This window comes from Euleptes europaea, chromosome 18 (genome assembly GCF_029931775.1).
Source record: "Euleptes europaea isolate rEulEur1 chromosome 18, rEulEur1.hap1, whole genome shotgun sequence".
NCBI lineage: Eukaryota > Metazoa > Chordata > Lepidosauria > Squamata > Sphaerodactylidae > Euleptes > Euleptes europaea.
Window position 1 is genome coordinate 11,233,106 of NC_079329.1, and position 19,550 is coordinate 11,252,655.

The window sequence follows — 19,550 nt, forward strand, 5'->3', positions numbered from 1 at the left end:
CTCTGATCCGGCCCGCGAGCCTGCCAAGGCAGCCACCCCCCGCCCACTCTCGATCTGGGCTGGCGAGGCATGGCCCGGCCCGACCAAGTGACATTTGTGTCATATCCGGCCCTCGTAACAATCGAGTTTGACACCCCTGCTATAGATACTACATTTGGAAAGACCCCCCCCCCCCCGCCACAAAATTCAACGTGTGAAATATGTCGCAACTAGTCACTTACGTGGATATTCTCTCACACACGCATAAGATATTCCATCGGGTGGGAGCCAACAATAATGTGGTCTCCTTCTCTGAAATTTTTAGGAGCCCTGTGGCACAGAGTGGTAAGCTGCAATACTGCAGTCCAAGCTCTGCTCACGACCTGAGTTCGATCCCGACAGAAGTTGGTTTCAGGTAGCCGGCTCAAGGTTGACTCAGCCTTCTATCCTTCCGAGGTCGGTAAAATGAGCACCCAGCTTGCTGGGGGTAAAGGGAAGATGACTGGGGAAGGCACTGGCAAACCACCCCGCAAACAAAGTCTGCCTAGTAAACGTTGGGATGTGACATCGCCCCATGGGTCAGGAATGACCCGGTGCTTCGCACAGGGGACCTTTACGTTTTTGCCATCAGTGTCCATCATGCTCTACAATGGACCATAAACAAACGAGACAGGGCACTGCCCCAAGGAGCTTCCAGTGGCCATTTTGAGAGGAAGTAAAGGAAGAAATGAGAAGCTATTGCAAGAGGGGATTAAAAAAAAAGAAAAGGAAAATGTCCCTGAGCATATGCAGAGCATAATTCCCTCACCGCTGAACAAATGCAAGCCATTCCCTACACATCTGGGATTAAGGGGGCAGCTGCTGGGACGTCTGGTTTCCATCCAGGCGTGCGCGCTGACATTTCTCTTTGTAAGAAGTTAAGCGCAGGTGAGAGCTGTTTCTTCCATTAGCCCGAGGCAGGATGGCTGCCTTGATGTTCCGTTTTGCTCCAAGTGCTCAGAATCAAGGGTTTCTCCCCCCTTCCTTTCCCCTGTAAAGAGCGAAACGTTCCAAATTTGATTTTATGCCCTTCCGTGAAACTCTAAACATCCCCCATCGACAAGACTTCTGCCTTAGCACCTGCCGTGAAGGGGGGGGGCACTTTAAAGTGAAGCTTAATGGGGGTGGGGGTTTTGTGGCTCTACTGTTACTGTTTAAAAATTGACATGGTCACTTAAAGGGGGGGGAGGACCCGACTTCTCTCCATCCCCCCCCCCTACAAACAGCTCACCCTCCTTTTCTCTTTTTCAGTAGCAAAGACCATCTTGACAAATTGGAGATCAGGTCAGAAAACATCTGGAATGTCAATAAATCATTTGTCAAACATAAAACAAATGCCTTCCTTTAGGGAGAGAGGTGTGTGGAGCGGTGGGATGGGGGGGGAGGTTTAAGGATAATGTACTAGCCCCCCTGAAAACCAGAAAATTCTGTGAAGAACAACATGGATACTGTTGGAAATCCAGCTGGAGAGCCAGCTGGGTGTAGTGGTTAAGAGTGGTGGTTTGGAGCGGTGGACTCTAAACGCACTCTGGCAACCTTGGCTAAAACTCTATGGACCATATAGAGTTTTGGCCGAGATCGCTAGAGCATCCGCGTCGCTTCTGGGTAAACCCGGAAGTGATGTAGGCGCATCGCGCACCATGGCCGCAGCCCCGCAAAGCTCCTGCCCGTGGAGCTAAGGGGCTTGGCAAGCCTATCTCCATCTGTTAGAGATCAGTTCACCTGGAGAAAATGGCTGTCTTGGCAATTGGATTCTATGGCCCTGAAGTCCCTCCCCTCCCCAAACCACGCCCTCCTCAGGCTCCGCCCCCAAAATCTCCAGGTATTTCCCAACCTGGGGCTGGCAACCCTACATATATATGACTTACAGAGCGTTTTAAACTTTTTAAAAAATATCTATTTGTTGAGGGTTGAATTCTGCCAGCCTTTCCACTCAAATCCCCCTGACTTCCCTCCTGACTGCAGCCCCCGTCTCTCATGGGGTTCGTCCATCTGGGTCCTGCGATTCCTGGTATAACCTTCTCAGCGTTCCCAACCCAACCTTTTACCGGCAGATAAACTAGCAGGATCCAGCTCTGGGTTGTGGGACCGAGAAAAGCCATCTTGGGGCTAATACTGGTGGTGGAAAGGAAAGGTAGATTTAAAAAGAAACGGGGCAACTATGTTCTTTTTCTGGCCACGCACAGGCTGCTCACTATCTAGCTACAACCAGTTCCTACAAACCTGAAATTGGTAAGGAGGCGGCTTCTAGGAAGAGAATATGTTACGTTTAGGAAGGCTGGCTTGCCGGCGCTTATTTATCTCTTTAGAAATTAAGCAGAGCATAACTCGTTTACATTTTTTTTGGTGAGCGGTTTTCCATTCTTGTTCGCAGCATTGGACTCGAGGGACACTGGTGTTTGAAGCTGCTTTATTTCACGCTCACTTATCTCACAGACTAGCTTTATTTCTTTGTTTCTTTTTCTGTGGGAATAAATTTCCCTTTCAAGTTTTGGCTTGAAAGAGGTTGTGCGAACGCAAAACCTCCCTCTTCCACAGTTTGGAGGGGAAAGTCACATCCCCCAAGATTTGGAGAAGATGTAAGCAGGCCTGGCTCAGGCTGCGTTCTCGCCCTTGGGTGGAAGAGGAATTTTGCTGCCCCAAGTCTTTGAATGGTGGGAGAGGAGAAGAATTGTGTGGTTATTTCCCCTATATTTCCTCTGTGAATGAAGGGAAGGGAAGGGGGCTGAAGCTGAGAAAGCAATGGGTGTTGGGGGTCACATTGTCATCCCAAAATTGTGGGTGTGGGTGGGTTCGCTGGTGTTTCCCCCTTGAGGAAACATTCCCATGGCCAAGATGAGGTTCTTAGGCTGACTGTTAGGCGGGTCTTGGATACAAGCCTTAGGCCTTTTGGTTATGGAGGAAACTTACAAACAGATATCCCAAAAGGGCTAAAAGAAATTAGGCAAAAAAGAAAAAGAAGAAGAGTTGGTTTTTATAAGCCGACTTTCTCTAAGGAAGAATCAAACCGGCTTACAATCGCCTTCCCTTCCCCTCCCCACAACAGGCACCCTGTGAGGTAGGTGAGGCTGAGAGAGCTCTAAGAGAGCTGTGACTAGCCCAAGGTCACCCAGCTGGCTTCGTGTGTAGGAGTGGGGAAACCAACCTGGTTCACCAGATTAGTGTTCGCCGCTCATGTGGAGGAGTGGGGAATCAAACCCGGTTCTCCAGATTAGAGTCCACTGCTCCAGACCACCACTCTTAACCACTACACAACGCTGAACCAGAGAGACCGCAATCTTTTCAGTAGCAACCAAATTTGGACATCACTCTCTTGCTTTTTGCTACTACACAGCGAAGCTTCTCCACCCGAAGGATTTGGCCTTCTCTCCTTGTCCTGTTATCCCCCCAACCTGGAAAATATTTCCGAGATCTCTCCAGGGGGTAGAGCATTCAGAGGAGGAACCTGTCAGGGGTGTTTCGAGGATTCGTTCTGCATTAGTACCAGGCATCAAAGCCGTCAATGACTCAGGGCTTAAATAAACGTAGATAAAACCAAGGGGAAAAAATTCCCTGTAAACTGCTAGTCGGCAGGCGCAGGTGGCGGCTAGTTTAGGCAACCCATGCTTGCTAGATTTTACACTTGGACGCTGTGCTTGCATCCCAAGACCAGGTGGCTGGAGACAGTGCCGCTCCAGGAGGGGGTACGGGAAGCATAAATCACAGCTACAAGCTACTCCCCCCCAGCTACCCACATGACCATCAATTCTTGTGCTCTGTACTAATTCGTTGCACATATGTTATGTCACCTTCTCCAAGCATGCAGATTGTGCTGTTTTGAGCTCATCGACTCACAAATAGAAGCAGAGGCATCACTTTGGAGCTCTTTTTGTCCTTTCTTCATGCTTCAGGCCACCTAGGATTATTTCTGAGGGGCACTGATATCTCTGGTCAGCTCGTGAACAAACCAATGGGTTGGATCCAGGCAGCGTTTTTGCTCAATTGCACCCATTCCCCCTCCTTAGTGCAGCCTCCATACTGCATGGCTTTTGTCCGTGCAGGCTCCATGATCTCTAGGGTTGCCAACCTCCAGGTACTAGCTGGAGATCTCCTGCTATTACAACTGATCTCCAGCCGATAGAGATCGGTTCCCCTGGAGAAAATGGCCGCTTTGGCAATTGCACTCTATGGCATTGAAGTCTCTCCCCTCCCTAAACCCCGCCTTCCTCAGGCTCCGCCCCCAAAACCTCCCGCCAGTGGCAAAGAGGGACCTGGCAACTCCAGCATAACCTTTCTAATAGCCAAAAAGGTCCCCCTTCTCTCTATTTCACTAGAAGAAAAGCTGGTTGGATCTAACCCAGTGAGTATATCTGCACATCTGAGAAAAACACAAATCCCCTTGCTTAAAGATGTATGTGTATATACATGTAATTTTTATTTTTTGCTCATAGCAACCCATAGGATTTTCAAGGCAAAAGGCGAACAGAGGTGGTTTGCCATTGCCTGCCTCTGCATAGCGGCCCTGGACTTCCTTGGTGGTCTTCCATCCAAGTACTAACCAGGGCTGACTCTACTTAACTTCTGAGATATGATGAAATTGGCCTGGCCTGGGCTCTCCAGGTCAGGGCTACATGTGAATAGGCTGTGCCCTGACCTGGATGTCCCAGGGTAGTCTGACCTTGTCAAATCTCAGAAGCTAAGTAGGGTGGCTCCTGGAGACTGCCAAAGAATACCAGGGTTGCTATGCAGAAGAAGATAATGGCTAAACCACCTCTGTTAGTGTTAGGCTTGCCAACCTCCAGGTACTAGCAGAAGATATCCCACTATTACAACTGATTTCCAGCCGGTAGAGATCAATTCACCTGGGGAAAATGGCAGCTTTAGCAATTGGACTCTATGGCATTGAAGTCCCTCCCCTCCCCAAACCCTGGCCTCCTCAGGCTCTGCTTAAAAAACCTCCTGCCGGTGGCAAAGAAGGACCTGGCAAGGGCAACCCTAGTTAGTCTCTTGCCTTGAAAACCCAATGGGGTTGCCATAAGCCAGCCGTGACTTGACTGCACTTTACATACACACATGCACACAATAACATTGCTATAATTATTACGAGGTGTAAAAAAATAAGACATAAGGAATTATTTTAGAATATATGGGATTTTTTTTTGTATTTCAGTCTTCAGTCTATCAAAGACGATTGAGCCTTGATGCGAGTCTCCCCTCCGCTGCCCCCCATTAATGAAATCTCTTTCCCCTCCCCTAGTGGAACCTGAAATAGCCAGAAAAGACCTTGCGACTGCTTCTGTGAAATACGAACACGCTTCCCTCTTTCCTACAGAAATATTTTTGTCTGCCCTCTTGCAGATTTGTGTTCTGTGGAACAACAACAACAAAATCTCACAGTGGGAACGTTGGTGAAAATCTATTAAAAGCCCTCAGTTATTTATTTTTTTTGCTGCTGACGCTCCCCGAGGCGTAGCCCGTGAAGCGGCTTTCCAATTTGGGGTGTCAACTGCAGTTATCTAAAGCTCTTCCTTCGCTCTCTGTCGAGAACTCGTCCAGAAAAGAACCTCTGTGCTCTAGACCCAGCTGCTATTCGCCCCAGTAAGGGGGGTAGGGAATCCTGATACAAGAAGAGTACCCCCCCCAACCCCTCCATTAGGGCAAATATTAGCTCATAGAAGTGGACAGTTTAATTTGGGAAATGGTACAGGAGGGAAACTCTTTAAGCCTTCCTGTCTCGCACTGTGGACTCCATCCAAATTGGTCATCACAGCCGTGGCTTTTTAAGGTTAGAGTAAAAGTACAGAGGCCCAGTGACAGGTTCTCAAAATAATGTTCGGCCTTGCAAGACTTGGCCATGCCTGCTCAGTGCCAACCTCCAGGTACTAGCTGGAGATCTCCGGCTATTGCAACTGATCTCCAGCCGATAGAGATCAGTTCACCTGGAGAAAACGGCCACTTTGGCAATTGGACTCAATAACATTGAAGTCCCTCCCCTCCCCAAACCCCGTCCTCCTCAGGCTCCACCCCAAAAACCTCCCGCCGGTGGCGAAGAGGGACCTAGCAACCCTACTGATGGCCGAGTGCAAAAAACCCTGACCATCACCTGATGCTGATTCTCACTGAGGCTTCACAGCCATTCGCCTACTTCAAATTTTTGTCTTTGAAATAGAGGAAGTTTGCTGAATTTCGGCTTCACGTCGTTCTGTTTTGTGTCTGCGCTACCGTTTCACCCTACCTGCTCCCTGAGAAAGCAATCGGAACAAAATAAAAGGATTTTGCAGGTTCAGGGTTAGAAAGATTCATTATTTTGTCGTGTGTCTTTACTTAAACAAACTGCAAGCAGCAGGGGCTTCCTGCTTGCCGAAATACCCGGCTCTTTTCCCTTTTACTCTCTCTCTCTCTCTCTCTCTCTCTCTCTCTCTCTCTCACACACACACACACACACACACACACACACACACACACACACACATTATTTTGGCTCTCATGACATCCTTTCCATGATGTCAGGATTTTTGGCGTTAGTTCCTCTTTTGAGGATATTCGGCTCTTGGCTCCCACTGGCATATCTCCGTTTCATCTCCTTTTGCTGTTATACCAAATGAAACCCAGGAGGGGCGAAGTGCTGTCGGAAACGAGGCCGCTCTTGACAGGATCCCATAATACTTCAACAAGGAGAGTGGCAATTTTGCCGCCATTGGATAGCCTGCTTCTAGCCTGGCGCTCCCTCACCACAAAGTAGACCCCCTATCTCATTTCAAGCTGTCCTCTCAGTGGGTAAATATCTACGTATATATTCACCCCCCTCCAGTCAGTGAATCGATACTCTTCAATTAGCAAAGCAGATTTTGGCATCTATGGCTTCCACTAGTGCACGAGGCATCTGCATGAGATGCACAAATACATCTGTTAGGCGCACCTTGTTCTCTGAAGAGGCGGCGTATCAACTCGCTAAATAAAATATTCCCATCACCTACAACCTGATCCGTTTAACCGGGGATGTTGGGGATTGAATCGGAGACCTTCTGTGTGCAAAGAAGACTCCGAATCTTGTATGTTGCAAATAACATCTTCTTGTATGTCTTAAGAAACTATACTTTTTTCTTTAGAGTAAAAAAACAAGGTATTTAGCGGGTCAAGGTAATATTTATCCACGCAAAAGAAGGCATTCCTTTGTGGAAATCTTTAGGTCACGGCCAATCATGTCTTGCTCGTTGCTTTTGTTCTACGTTAATGTTTTTCCTTGACTTTTAGTCGGTCTCAGTTGAGACAGAATGCGAAACCCTGGTTTCATTAAAAAAAAAACTACCAATGCTTACTGTGATTGTCTGGTGAGTTAAAGTTCATCTAACAGAGCTCTGAAACCGTGCTTTGAATTTGGTCTATTAATTATAGACTTGGCTATGGTTTTGGATGATATATAAAAATATGGACATCCTGGCTTCTTCTCCAGCGAATCTCTCGCTGGGCAGGAAGAGGCAAAAAGTACCCCAAAGGCCCAGCTTCCAGAAAGAAAGGAACACAGAGGAGAGTCTCCCCCATCCAATTTAAGGGGCTGGGGAGGAATGTACAGGGAAAGAGTTATTATTTTTAAAGTCCTTCATTTCACATCACATTCTCCTAGAACATAACAGTCTTCTGTTTCCGAAAGATATACTCGGCTGTGGTTAACACTAGGTAATTGTAAGTGTGTTAATGTTAGCATTATCTGAAATCCCGCTCAGAACTGACCACCATCCCCTTAATAAACAGTTCATTAGCAGAGGTTGGAATATGATCCAAATGTTTACGAATACGGTATTTTCTTCATTGTTGCATACATGGCAGGAACTGGGGCGCTTTATGAACGAGCGAGGAATGTTTTGTAAGTCGGGTAAATTTGTGAACGGTTCTGAAACGTGCTGTGATTCAAGGAACTCTGAGCAATAATCCAAGACTCTCATTTGCATCTATACAAATCAGGCAGGCTGGGAACAGGCAGCAGCAATTAAGCTGTTGCATTTTTAATTGTTCAACTGATGGAGGCAGTTATTTGTGCCGATTTAAGGACGCGTCTCAGAATTAGGTAAAGGGGTTTCTGATGAGCCAAACATAGGACTCAATGTTGGGATGTCGTGGAGAGAGGGGCATGCTGCTGGCCCCTGCACCTTCTGCTTTTTCATACTCGCAGTGGAAAATGACTCCCCCCAACCAATGGGCGAATTTCGTAAAATCGACAGCTTTGTTAGAAAATGTCCGATTTGCGTTCTGTTTTAGGTTCAGAGATTGCCCCAATCCTGCGCTCAGCGGAGACCAGGGGAGACTCCTGAGGGACCATTGTGGAAAGAAGGGATGGATTTAATTAGGAGGAGGACTCAACCTGAAAAACTGTAATTCTTCCTAGCGAAGGCAGAAATAAAGGAGAGTTAGGAAAGATTTATCTTTTCTTTGGTGGGGGGGAAAAACCTACGAGAGGACATCTCATTGAAATCTGGTAACTTGGGCCCTTAACCTGTCTGGTATTTTTTTCACCAAGGGGAGCTCTGAGGGCCCATTTTACTAACCACATATTTTGTTTTGGTTTTTTAAATATTTTGTCTCTTTCCCTCACCTGGCCACCACTCTTTGGTGAACTGAAACCTGACACTTCCGTCCTATCGCAAACTCACCAGACTCTACCCCTTGACCCGATCAGATTTCTCTCACCCTACCCTTGACTTTATCTACTGTCCAGGTACTTTAAATCTCACAAGCTGGTAACCTTAGTCGCAGGCAGGAAGTTCCAGCTTGGCTTTTTAAAAAAGCTTCTTTGTGAGCAGAGAATCCTAAAGACAAGTCTTTTTATCTGGAAACCCCACTAAAGAAATCTCCCCAGCACCATGTGCTGGTTTTCTGCTGCACACGGAGGCCTGCATGGCTGCACTTTGGAGGAAGGAATAAATATTGGGGTCCAGCGCATGATGTGTGCAGAGGGTTGGCAGCTAGGGTTGCCAGGTACCTCTTCGCCACTGGTGGGAGATTTTGGGGGCGGAGCCTGAGGAGGGTGAGGTTTGGGAAGGGGAGGGACTTCAATGCCATAGAGTCCAATTGCCAAAGTGGCCATTTTCTCCAGGTGATCTCTGTCACCTGGAGGTCAGTTGTAATAGCAGGAGATCTCCAGCTAGTACCTGGAGGTGCCAGCTCTGGGTTGGGAAATACCTGGAGATTTTGGGGGTGGAGCCTGAGGAGGGTGGGGTTTGGAGAGGGGAAGGACTTCAGTGCCATAGAGTCCAATTGCCAAAGTGGCCATTTTCTCCAGGTGATCTCTGTCACCTGGAGGTCAGTTGTAATAGCAGGAGATCTCCAGCTACCACCTGGAGGTTGACAACCCTATCTGTGCATCATGCAAACCGAAGCCGGCCTACTCAAAAGTAAGTCCTACTGTATCTTATTCAATGGGACTTACTCCAGAAAAGTGTTCTTTGGATTACAGTTTCCGTGGCCCCACTCCAGCACAGAATTAAGCACACTTAAGCCTATCGATTTTCCCCGTTTGCAAAAAATAAAAAATAAAAAAAAATATTTGCATGATTACCAACCATTCATCATTTCTATGGAGCGTCCATATTTTGGAAACTTTGTCCATAATGAATAGAAAACTTATTACAGACAAAAGTGAGTCCACATTTTTCTCATACGAATCTCATCGGACAGCTGCAAGTTTTGCATGAAAAATGATGAATCGAAGACGAAGTATTCATCGCTGACACTGATTGAATGAGAGGCCGCATCTTTTATCGAAATAATATCATCTGCATTACCACTGCATTACCATCACTTCAGTGCCAGAGAGTTTAATCCCCCTGGGTCTTGGAGGAGAAACACGCATCCTGCCCTCCGTTCTTTGCAGGACGGGCAGGAGGAAATGCAACAGACACAATACAAAGTGAAAGTTTCTCAAAAATAACCCCAAACTTCAGGGAAATTCGAGCCCATCTTTTTCAATACCCCCATAAACCCTACTCCAGTTTATAAGGAAGCTATCCTCATAAGCCCTTGATGTGCTGCCATTGTAGAAAGCGGCGGAACGGTCCATGATTTCCTTGGTTAAAAAGAGCACCCCTCTGCATACATTGATGGACAACATACACTTGCAGATCTGAATGTTGCGTTGTTGGATCTACAACGAGTAAACCGCCTTCCCGATTCAAATCTGCAGAGATTTCTGCAGAAGCACAACATGATGGTGGCCTTTTCCCACTTAGATCAGCAACTCTGGTTTTGGAAGGTCTTCTCGAGAGTCAAAGGCATTGGGCTGGATCCGGCCAGGTTTTCCATTCCTGAAAAAGGGATGAGGGAGTCCTTTGGCCGCCCCCACCCCCCAAAAGGTTATGCTGGAATCTGCATGAACAAAAACAAGGTATGACAGAGGTTGTGCTAAGGAGGGGAACTAAGCAAGATTTAATGAAAAAGCAGGCAGAATCCAACCCAGGATGCTGTAAAATAGCTAACTTAAAGGAAATGTGACAAAGTGCTGTTATGCTTACGGACAGTCTAACACTGTCCAAATTTATCTAGTCTTTACCGGCAGCAAGTCAGGAATGCTGTTCTTGAAAGGAATATTACAGCTTTTTTTTTTAGTTCAAGGGATTTTAAAACATTGATGTACACAAATGCCTTGGAACCCGTGACAACACTATTTGCTAAATATTTCTATCAGCTATTATTGCGAGTGCTCTTTGTTATTTTATTATGGCTTGATTATTTACTATTTTCTGGGTTTAATACATGTTTATAGTCTTCTCATAGACCACGCTGGACATGGGGATAGAGCAGCGTATAAACGTTTCAAACAAATCAAAACACACAAATGTCCAGGGAGGGGGAAACCAGCATCTTTTTAGTACTTTGGAACATAATAATTTCCATTGCTGCTGGGTGTTGTGTTCTTGTTTCTTCTTTTATGTAATATAATCCACAGCGACGTTTTACTACATGTTGGAATCCCCGATGCCCCATTAGATGACCTTTGACCGTTCATAAATAAATTATTGCCAGATGACAGGAGAAACATTCCCCTCCCTCAAATAACCAAACATCTTCATTTGCTAGCCAGCAAAGTCATACCCAGTATTCAGCACAAACATCCAAACAGTTTCCTTTGACCTGTCTTTGAAATACATCTGCCACATTGTGTGTGTGCGTGTGAAGTGCCGTCAAGTCGCAGCCGACTTATGGCGACTCCTTTTTGGGGTTTTCATGGCAAGAGACTAACAGAGGTAGTTTGCCAGTGCCTTCCTAGTCTGCACAGCAACCCTGGTATTCCTTGGTGGTCTCCCATCCAAATACTAACCAGGGCTGACCCTGCTTAGCTTCTGAGATCTGATGAGATCAGGCTAGCCTGGGCCATTCACATTAGCGGATGGCTTTTATGGACAGGTTGCTGTTGGCATTTAAAAATCATGAACAGGTTCTCTCGCCTTGTGGACTGCAAAATCTGCAAAGTCGAAGGTTTGAAGATTGGCGGGCGGGCGGGGGGCACAGACACAAAGAAACACAAGATTAGATATCCCTCAAAACACATCCTCTCATTTGGAACGACTTAATGCGAAATAATTGCCCTTCCCACTGCACCCAGCTCCACTAAAAGAGCACACTCAGCAAAACTTGCAGTTGCCACTTTTCAAACACATTGAGTGCATGTACAGATGGGACTTTAAATTGTGGCCGAAACGATGGTTCTGCTACAATTGCCATGTTAGTATACCGTAGCAAAACAAAACAGAAGTCCAGCGGCACCTTAAAGCCTAACAACATTTATTCCGGTGTGAGCTTTCGCAAGAGCTCACTTCCTCAGAAACAATGGGAAGAAAGAAAATCCTTCCCCTCATTTTTACAGAGAAATCACAGAAGGGGAAGGGGAAAGATGGAGGAGTTAAACTGAGAGAGGCATAGTACAATGAATAAGGGGGGATTCTTTTTGTGGGGACTCCTTCTTTCCCCACCCCTTCTGTAATTTTCTGTAAAAATGAGGGAAATGATTTTCTTCCCATTATATCTGAGGAAGTGAGCACTTAAGCTTATACTGGAATAAATGTTGTTAGTCTTTAAAGTGCCACTGGACTTCTGTTTTGTTTACCCGAAGTGGCCTACATTACACGATTTTGATCACATGGCTCCCTGGTAAGGTTGCCAACCTCCAGGTGGTGGCTGGAGATCTCCTGCGATTACAACTGATCTCCAGGCGATAGAAATCAGTTCCCCTGGAGAAAATGGCCGCTTTGGCCATTGGACTCTATGGCACAGAGGCCCTCCCATCTCCAAACCCCGCCCTCCTCAGACTCCACCCCCAAAATCTCCAGGTATTTCCCAACCCAGAGCTGACAACCCTACTCCCTGGTGACCTAGCTGTTCCTTCAATTCCCACCTTGTAGTGAGATTATCATGAGGTGACATCAAGTCTCTGTTGTTGTTGTTTTTAGTGTGAAATCCCTTCCTTCCACTCGCACACCTGCCCCTCTTGTGTGGTTATTCTTAAAAACTGCAAGAGAACAGCTTGTGCGGCACAAAAATAAAACATGAGCCATCTATGAGCTCAAACCAAAATCCGCGGAGAATATTGCCCACTGCATTTCTACTTGAACTGCATCTCTGCTTGATTCAGGTTGTTCTTTCCATGCCTTCATCTTTTCCTTGCCTCTACAGAAGTCACAGGGATGGGGATTCTACGGTGGGGTAGAATGACTCTCTCGTTCTTGATACAGTGATGCATCCAAATTACCAACCCACAAAGGAGGCTGCCTGCTTCATCTCTGCATCAGTTACTGCTCTGGGGATGTGCCCTTCCAGTCAGAAGGCATGCTCAGAATGACGACCCAGGAGAAACCCAGGGAGTCGGCTCTCCCATACATGGATAACTCTTCCTTTTTCATAGTCTAAAAATAAAGTAGTGTGAGTGAAGAATCCTCCCAATTTTAATCCCGATAAAAGTGTGTCCCAAGTATCAGAAACCTCAGAAACATTGCAATATGGGACAAATCTCTTACCCCACTGACCTTTCCTTCCTTTCTGCTAATATTTTTACAATTCTTAACTTAAATCGATTCTATTTCTTAGACTCTTTCCCCCTTGATTCTCTTCCGTCTTTAACATGGTGTCTTTAGCTGAAATGCAGAAAAATTTCAGTCTATATTTTTACATCACCGTCATGTAAATTCCATTTTCTTTCCCTTTGATATTCAGTTTATTGATGACTGCTTCAAAAGCGTTATTAGTCCTGAGGATATTAATATTAATTTGCTTATTGATTTCTGATGCTCAGACACTAGCCAGTGTCTAATGAAGAATGCAAACCTCGGCCTGCTAACTTGGAGTAACTAAACCTAATGACCAGTTCTCATAAAGCCGAAGTGATCTACATTACAGCACCTCACAGAAAGAGAGACCTATACACATTCACTTCCCTGCTGCTTCATAAGGAGCAACCAGATATTGTCATTCAGGGATATCTGGAATGTTATAATGTGGTACTGTATTGTTAGCGATGTATCAATAATGGAACGATTGCCATAGCTGAGAGAACAATCAGAATGATTTCAAATGAGTTATGTTCTCTAATTCTTTTGATTTGTCTGGCGAATTTTTTTTTTCATTCTCTGCTTTGGCTTCGCAATCTCTGTTATGATCGAGACGGACAGATATACACACAGAGAGAGTACCTTTCTTTTGAATAATTCAGGCATATTCACCTGTGGATAACCCTAAGAATGTTCCTGCACTTCAAACTGGCCAGCAATTGTGCTCATGGATGAACGGTGTTAGATTGTCCAAGAATTTGCCTTCTGTTTTCAAATGTGCACCAATTATTCTTGTTATCATTATCCAATTGCCACTTTAGCAATTTGATGAATCATTAACTTTTAATTTGTAATGAGATGATGAACGTGAGGACAATTACTTTGGGTCCCACAACATGGATGCTAATGAAAGCTTTTCTTTTGAAACCAGAGGGCCAGGGTCTAGAAAAAAGAGAGGTTCTGTCTGCTTAGTTCTCTGCCATTGAAAATCAAAGGGCCTTAAAAATGGTTAGCTTTGGCTGGAGGGTTTCCTTTAGTGTTTTGTTAAGTTTCAAACTTTTTAGGGTAGGAGGCTGGATTCATCCCCCTCTGCTCCAAATTTGACAGCAAAGTAGGGTGCTCAACAGCCTTCTTCAAAACAAAACAGGATCGGACATATGCAGCAGAATGCCATCAGAAGTCTGTCTTATTTTTAAACCGCGTATTGCATAAATCCCCCTAAATCCAAATTTTTCAGGCTCGGGCCTTTCAAGAGTTTATTCCTGATTATGCAGTTGTCTGTTGATCCTATCAAAGGTCTACAAGCCTTTTTGAAAAGGGGTTTTTAAAAGGGGGGGGGACACATTGCATTAACTGAAATATACTGACTGTTGCCATGATACTGACTACTACTAGATGGCAAGAACCCACAGTCCCTTCTACAGATAAAATGGTTAAGTAAAGCACATAGAACAGCTGAAGCCCCAATAGTAGCATGATGAAGCAAGTCCCATTGAAATCTATGCAGCATTTTCCATGTCCATAATTTTGGACTGAGGTGGAAATCCCAAAGGTTTTGTAATGGGGAAGATCGACGGCCAAGCAAAATATCTCAGTGGCTTCTTCTCTCTTCATTGCATTTACGGAAGAATAAAACATAATATAAATATGAACAATATGCATAAGTTATCCAGTGTTTTCAATATGATTCGGGCCTGAATGGCTGGTACACTTTCCTCTGACATGCTAAAAGGGAAACCAAAATAAATGCGGAAAACGAATCACTGCCTCCGCATCTCAATATTGAAATGCGGCAATACCGCTAAACAAGCTCCTCAGCTGATGCAGCAAGATCTCTGTATCCTACAGCAGTTTTGTTGTTGTTCACCTTCTCTCTTCAACTAAATACATTTAGAGATTTTATAGTTCTTAAGGCGGCGGGATGGAAAGATTTTGAAATGGGCTGCCTGCTCTCCCGGCAATAGAAACTATTTGCATTTAAAATAGCCACTGCTTTAAAAAAAATTCTGTAGTTAAGAAGAAGAAGAAGAGGAGGAGGTTTTTATATGCCGACTTTCTCTACCACTTAAGGAAGAATCAAACTGGCTTACAGTCACCTTCCCTTTTCCTCCCCACAACAGACACCTTGTAAGGTAGGTGAGACTGACAGAGCTGTGACTAGCCCAAGGTCACCCAGCTGGCTTCGTGTGGAGGAGTTGGGAAACAAATCCAGTTCACCAGATTGGCCTCCGCTGCTCATGTGGAGGAGTGGGGAATCAAACCCGGTTCTCCAGATCAGAGTCCACCACTCCAAACCACCACTCTTAACCACTACACCATGCCGGCTCTCAATTCCTTTTTGTATTATGGTAATACAAATGCCTACCTGACAAGCTAAGCCTACCTTAGCTTTAATTCCTTTTTTGTATTATGGTGATACAAATGCCTACCTGAAGAGGCTGGTAGAGTCACGATGGGAAAAAGACTTGTAAAAGCACCAGGCAAATGGTTAATAATAATTACCAGTAAAAAAACCCAACAACCCTAAACCAGTATCTAGTAGCTGAAATGCTGTTGAAGAAAATCTGAGTAGTAGCTGAACCGCAGGGCCCCGATTCCATTGACCTTGATGGTGATTCATGATCATACATGTTTTGCAACGTGCCCCATGATGGCTCTACACACATATGAATGTACTGCTCAGTGAGGCTATAAATATACATATACATGTTCCCTTTGTAATCTGCTCTCGTATGAGTATTCTCTGTCCTACTATTCCATCTTAGTAGATACAATTCCCTATTTTCTCATTATCAATGCCAATTCAGGCTAAGCACCAAACTCTTATCTAACACTGAGCATATTCTTCAAATACCACCTTTCCTCAATTTGCTACATGTACTAATATCATTGCTAGTATTAGCTGAACCCCCAAACACTGGTGAGGGGAGAACGTAGTATTTGGAGAGCTAGGTTGTTGATCTGAAAACTGTTGCAGTCTAGGGGCTTTTCCATCAGGCCCAGAATACCCCCGCACACACCATTTTGTAGTGAATATCCAGCCTGATGAAGAGTTCTGGGAAACTCAAAAGCTTGTATACCATATTGTGATATTTGGGTTGCAACATCTGTTTTTGTCATTGTTCTTTGGAACAATGTGCCTACCTACCAATTTTATATACAAACGTGGGTGTGTATCCAAGCAATAGGAAAGGGTACATTCCAAATGTTTCTAAAACAATTTAGAGGGCCATGCCAACCGTGTCCCCCTCCCACCTGAAAGTGATGGGTTAGATCCTGTCAGTTTTTCTGTTTGATCTCTCTGAATTCCCTTCCTTTGTACTGTCCTTGGACCATCGTGGCAATTTCTGGAGGGGCTCCCCTCCTCCTGCTTTTACCAGAGGAAAACCTAGTGGGATCCAACACGGTATCTGCCAGCTTTTCAATTGCAAGCTTTCTCTGAAGATGCATTCTTACACCTGATATAAAACACGCCTATTTTAATTTCCCACCTTGACAAATGCTGAAGAGCCCTCGAATTGCTTATCCATCTTCTTTACCCTTGCTTCACTATAATTTGTTTTCGTGATGAAAAATTCCTACTCAGTTTACATTTAAATTAAGGAATTGTGGCATTTAATCTACCTCCTCTTGGTGTCATTAAAACAAAATACCAACAATCAAACCTCAGATGTTAGCATATATATATATGAAGCTGCTTATTTCTACAGAACCAGGAGAAGGATATTATATTTATATTGAAATTCAACCAGCTTAAGTTTGGTTGAGGAAACCTATCACAGTAAAAACTGGTCTATATGCAGCAATTCTGAAAAACCAGTTCATAAATTTTGAAATCAAATCCCTTCCCTGCTTCAAAATATTTTTTCTTCAGTCAATATTCAGCAAACTTCAAATCAGCAAGCTGTCAAGTCTAGCAAATTCAAATCTGGTAAAAGATTGTGGATTTTCCCATCATGGGAGGTGGGGTGCCTATTACAAAATGGAGCAAATGATGGGTTTTTAAATGGATCTTCATGTACAATCACAAGGGTCTGTGCGATCCTGAGTACAAATAGCCGAGATATGATCTGCCCAGACCTAATCCTCCCTCCCAAAATTGTTTAAAAAAAAATTCTGTCAAAGATATGAAATAGGTATTTACCAAAATTCGCTACTGCCTATTTTGACTGTAATTCCTGCTACAAGGACTAATAGGTAGCAAATACAGAATCTGTTACACCAAAACCAGCCAGCTCACATCAACATACATCTGCCGGGGCTGAAGCTGCTGCTCACGTTTGTCGAATATTCATCCCAGTTCCTATTCTCATTACGAGCTGCAGAGTAGGTAATTAAACAAGCATTGCAATAATTTCAGCATATCGCTTGGGACAATTCAAGATTTATTTGCAATCTGAAGCATGAGGGAGGAACAGGAAACAAAGGATTTGCAGGTTCCTGAGATTCAAACATTTAGGGCAACACCCCCCCCCCAGCATTCTGGAAGGCTTGAAAAGCCCCCCCCCCTAGGATCTCCCCGAAATTGTCACTGAAACCAGAAACATAAACAGTGATTGTACCATTCGCTAGAAAGATGTGTTCCTTTCCCGGCATCTCTTACATAATTTATTATCCAATGTCTGTTGCAAATATGGATATATTTAGCAATATGTTAGTTGTCTCGATAGCTTGACTAACCTTTATCTAATCTTTCTCGCCTGCATCAGCTCTGATATTATGGATTCGTTTGGATAATGCTGCAATATAAACATTGCCGGCTTTAGGTGACACACGTCACATATTCCAATAACCGTATCGGCTTTCGTTGCATTTGTTAGCTGGGGTATTATCTATAGCCCATTATACTACAAAACCATCGGCAAGGCCGATATAATGCTAATAACATATCCACACGAATACTGCAGACTTTGCTGTCTTAAATATTTTCCTCTGATCGCATTTTTTTCGGTTTCGGCTGCTTAGGCAGGCTGCGCTAGAATTTATCATGCATCAGGGAAAAGAATGCAGGAAAACGATGTGATACAATAACATAGTGACATAATACAGCGATGATCGCAAACCAACCTTTTCTCCCCCCCGGTTGCCGGGTCTGGAATACCTCGTCCACCACTCTCCCCGCCGAGGTTTCTGGAATCCGATATCAGCCAGGAGTTTCTTAAAAACGAGACCCTCTTTGCTGGGAGTTTATGAGGAAGTTTGGTGAGTTTTTACAAGCCCTCGTGTAAATGGCAGTCAGTCACCCCCGTCGAATTAGATCCGATCCACTTATGGGAAAGGGGAAATAGAGCCTCCAAAGATCTGTGAAAGCATTAGTCAGCTAAGAGAATTTTGATATTCAGATTTCTCACCCAGGGCTGGAACCGTGAGCCACTGGTGGTGAAAGAGGGTTCGAGAACTCTGTGGCTTTGATCTGGGGGGTGTTACATTCCCTGGTAGCATGGGACAGAACATGTTGGCTACTGACAATGATGAACAGTGTGTCAAGGAGAAGGGATAAGCGCACAGACAAGACAGATGCCCAAACGCATGCAGACAGGTGGGTCAGGAGAGAGGGGGAGAGAGACAAACACAGACGGGCGCATACACACCCCACAAACACATACACAATGAAGATCCCAGAAACGTGCACGGAACAGCAGCCACACCAACATAGCCGTGAATACAAAGCTCACACAGGGAGATAATGCAGGGCGTTGTGTTCAGGGTTTGACTCTTGAGGAAGAAGAAGTACAAGGCTTAAATGTTGAAGGGTAGGGAGTCATGGGGCGAAAACACACAGTCGCTTTAGCCTCCTCTGTTCCCTGTTTCAGCCAGGATTCAGCCAGGATCGGACGCATGCGTTTTTACCGAACGTGCGTTCGATCCTGGCTGAATCCTGGCTGAAACAGGGAATAAAGGAGGCTAAAGCGACCATGCGTTTTCACAGGTCTCACAAGGATATTTCACCACGTGTACACCACCAGGGGGAGAAATCACCTGGTAGCATATATTCCACCTCAGAAAGTACAGTGTCGTAATGCAAGCCAGCACAACTTGGAGGCCCAGCATGTCAAATGCAACTCGCAAGGCAAACATTTGGTAAATGCTGCATTTATCGTCTGAGACCGTACAAACAGGAGGGCTTCTGAGCAACAAAGTACAGTCCCACCTTTTAGCTAAACCTGTAATCCCCCAAGTGTATGATCGTGTGAACAAGTTCACAGTCCGGAACCGAGAAGCAGGAGATTTAAAATGTAGAAAACTAGAAACACCAACACAAGGAGATACAAGGGAAAACCGTAGCAGTGTCAGGGCTACCAGAGAGCAGTTATGGTCTGAAGAATGGGCTGCCCATACACTGCACATGAAATATTGGAAATATTGTTCCAGGTCTTCAAGAGTTCAAACAAAACATGTTTCACTAGGCAACCACAGCCACACTTAACCTGCTTTTCACAATAAAAGAAGATAGACAGGAAGTAAATTTGTACGTATAACGATGGGGAAAATGGTTAATTATTGGAAATAAACCAATGA

At 44.9% G+C, this 19,550-nt stretch overlaps 1 protein-coding gene across 1 annotated transcript in view; it reads right to left on the reverse strand.

Moving 5' to 3' along the window:
- LOC130490028 (netrin-1-like) overlaps window positions 1-18,444 on the reverse strand; it is a 31,747-nt gene extending 13,303 nt beyond the window's left edge. Inside the window, exon 1 of the mRNA XM_056863820.1 lies at window positions 18,099-18,444. The gene's annotated coding sequence lies outside the window, so the exon portion shown is untranslated. The remainder of the gene's footprint in view (window positions 1-18,098) is intronic.
- Window positions 18,445-19,550: the final 1,106 nt, after the last annotated feature.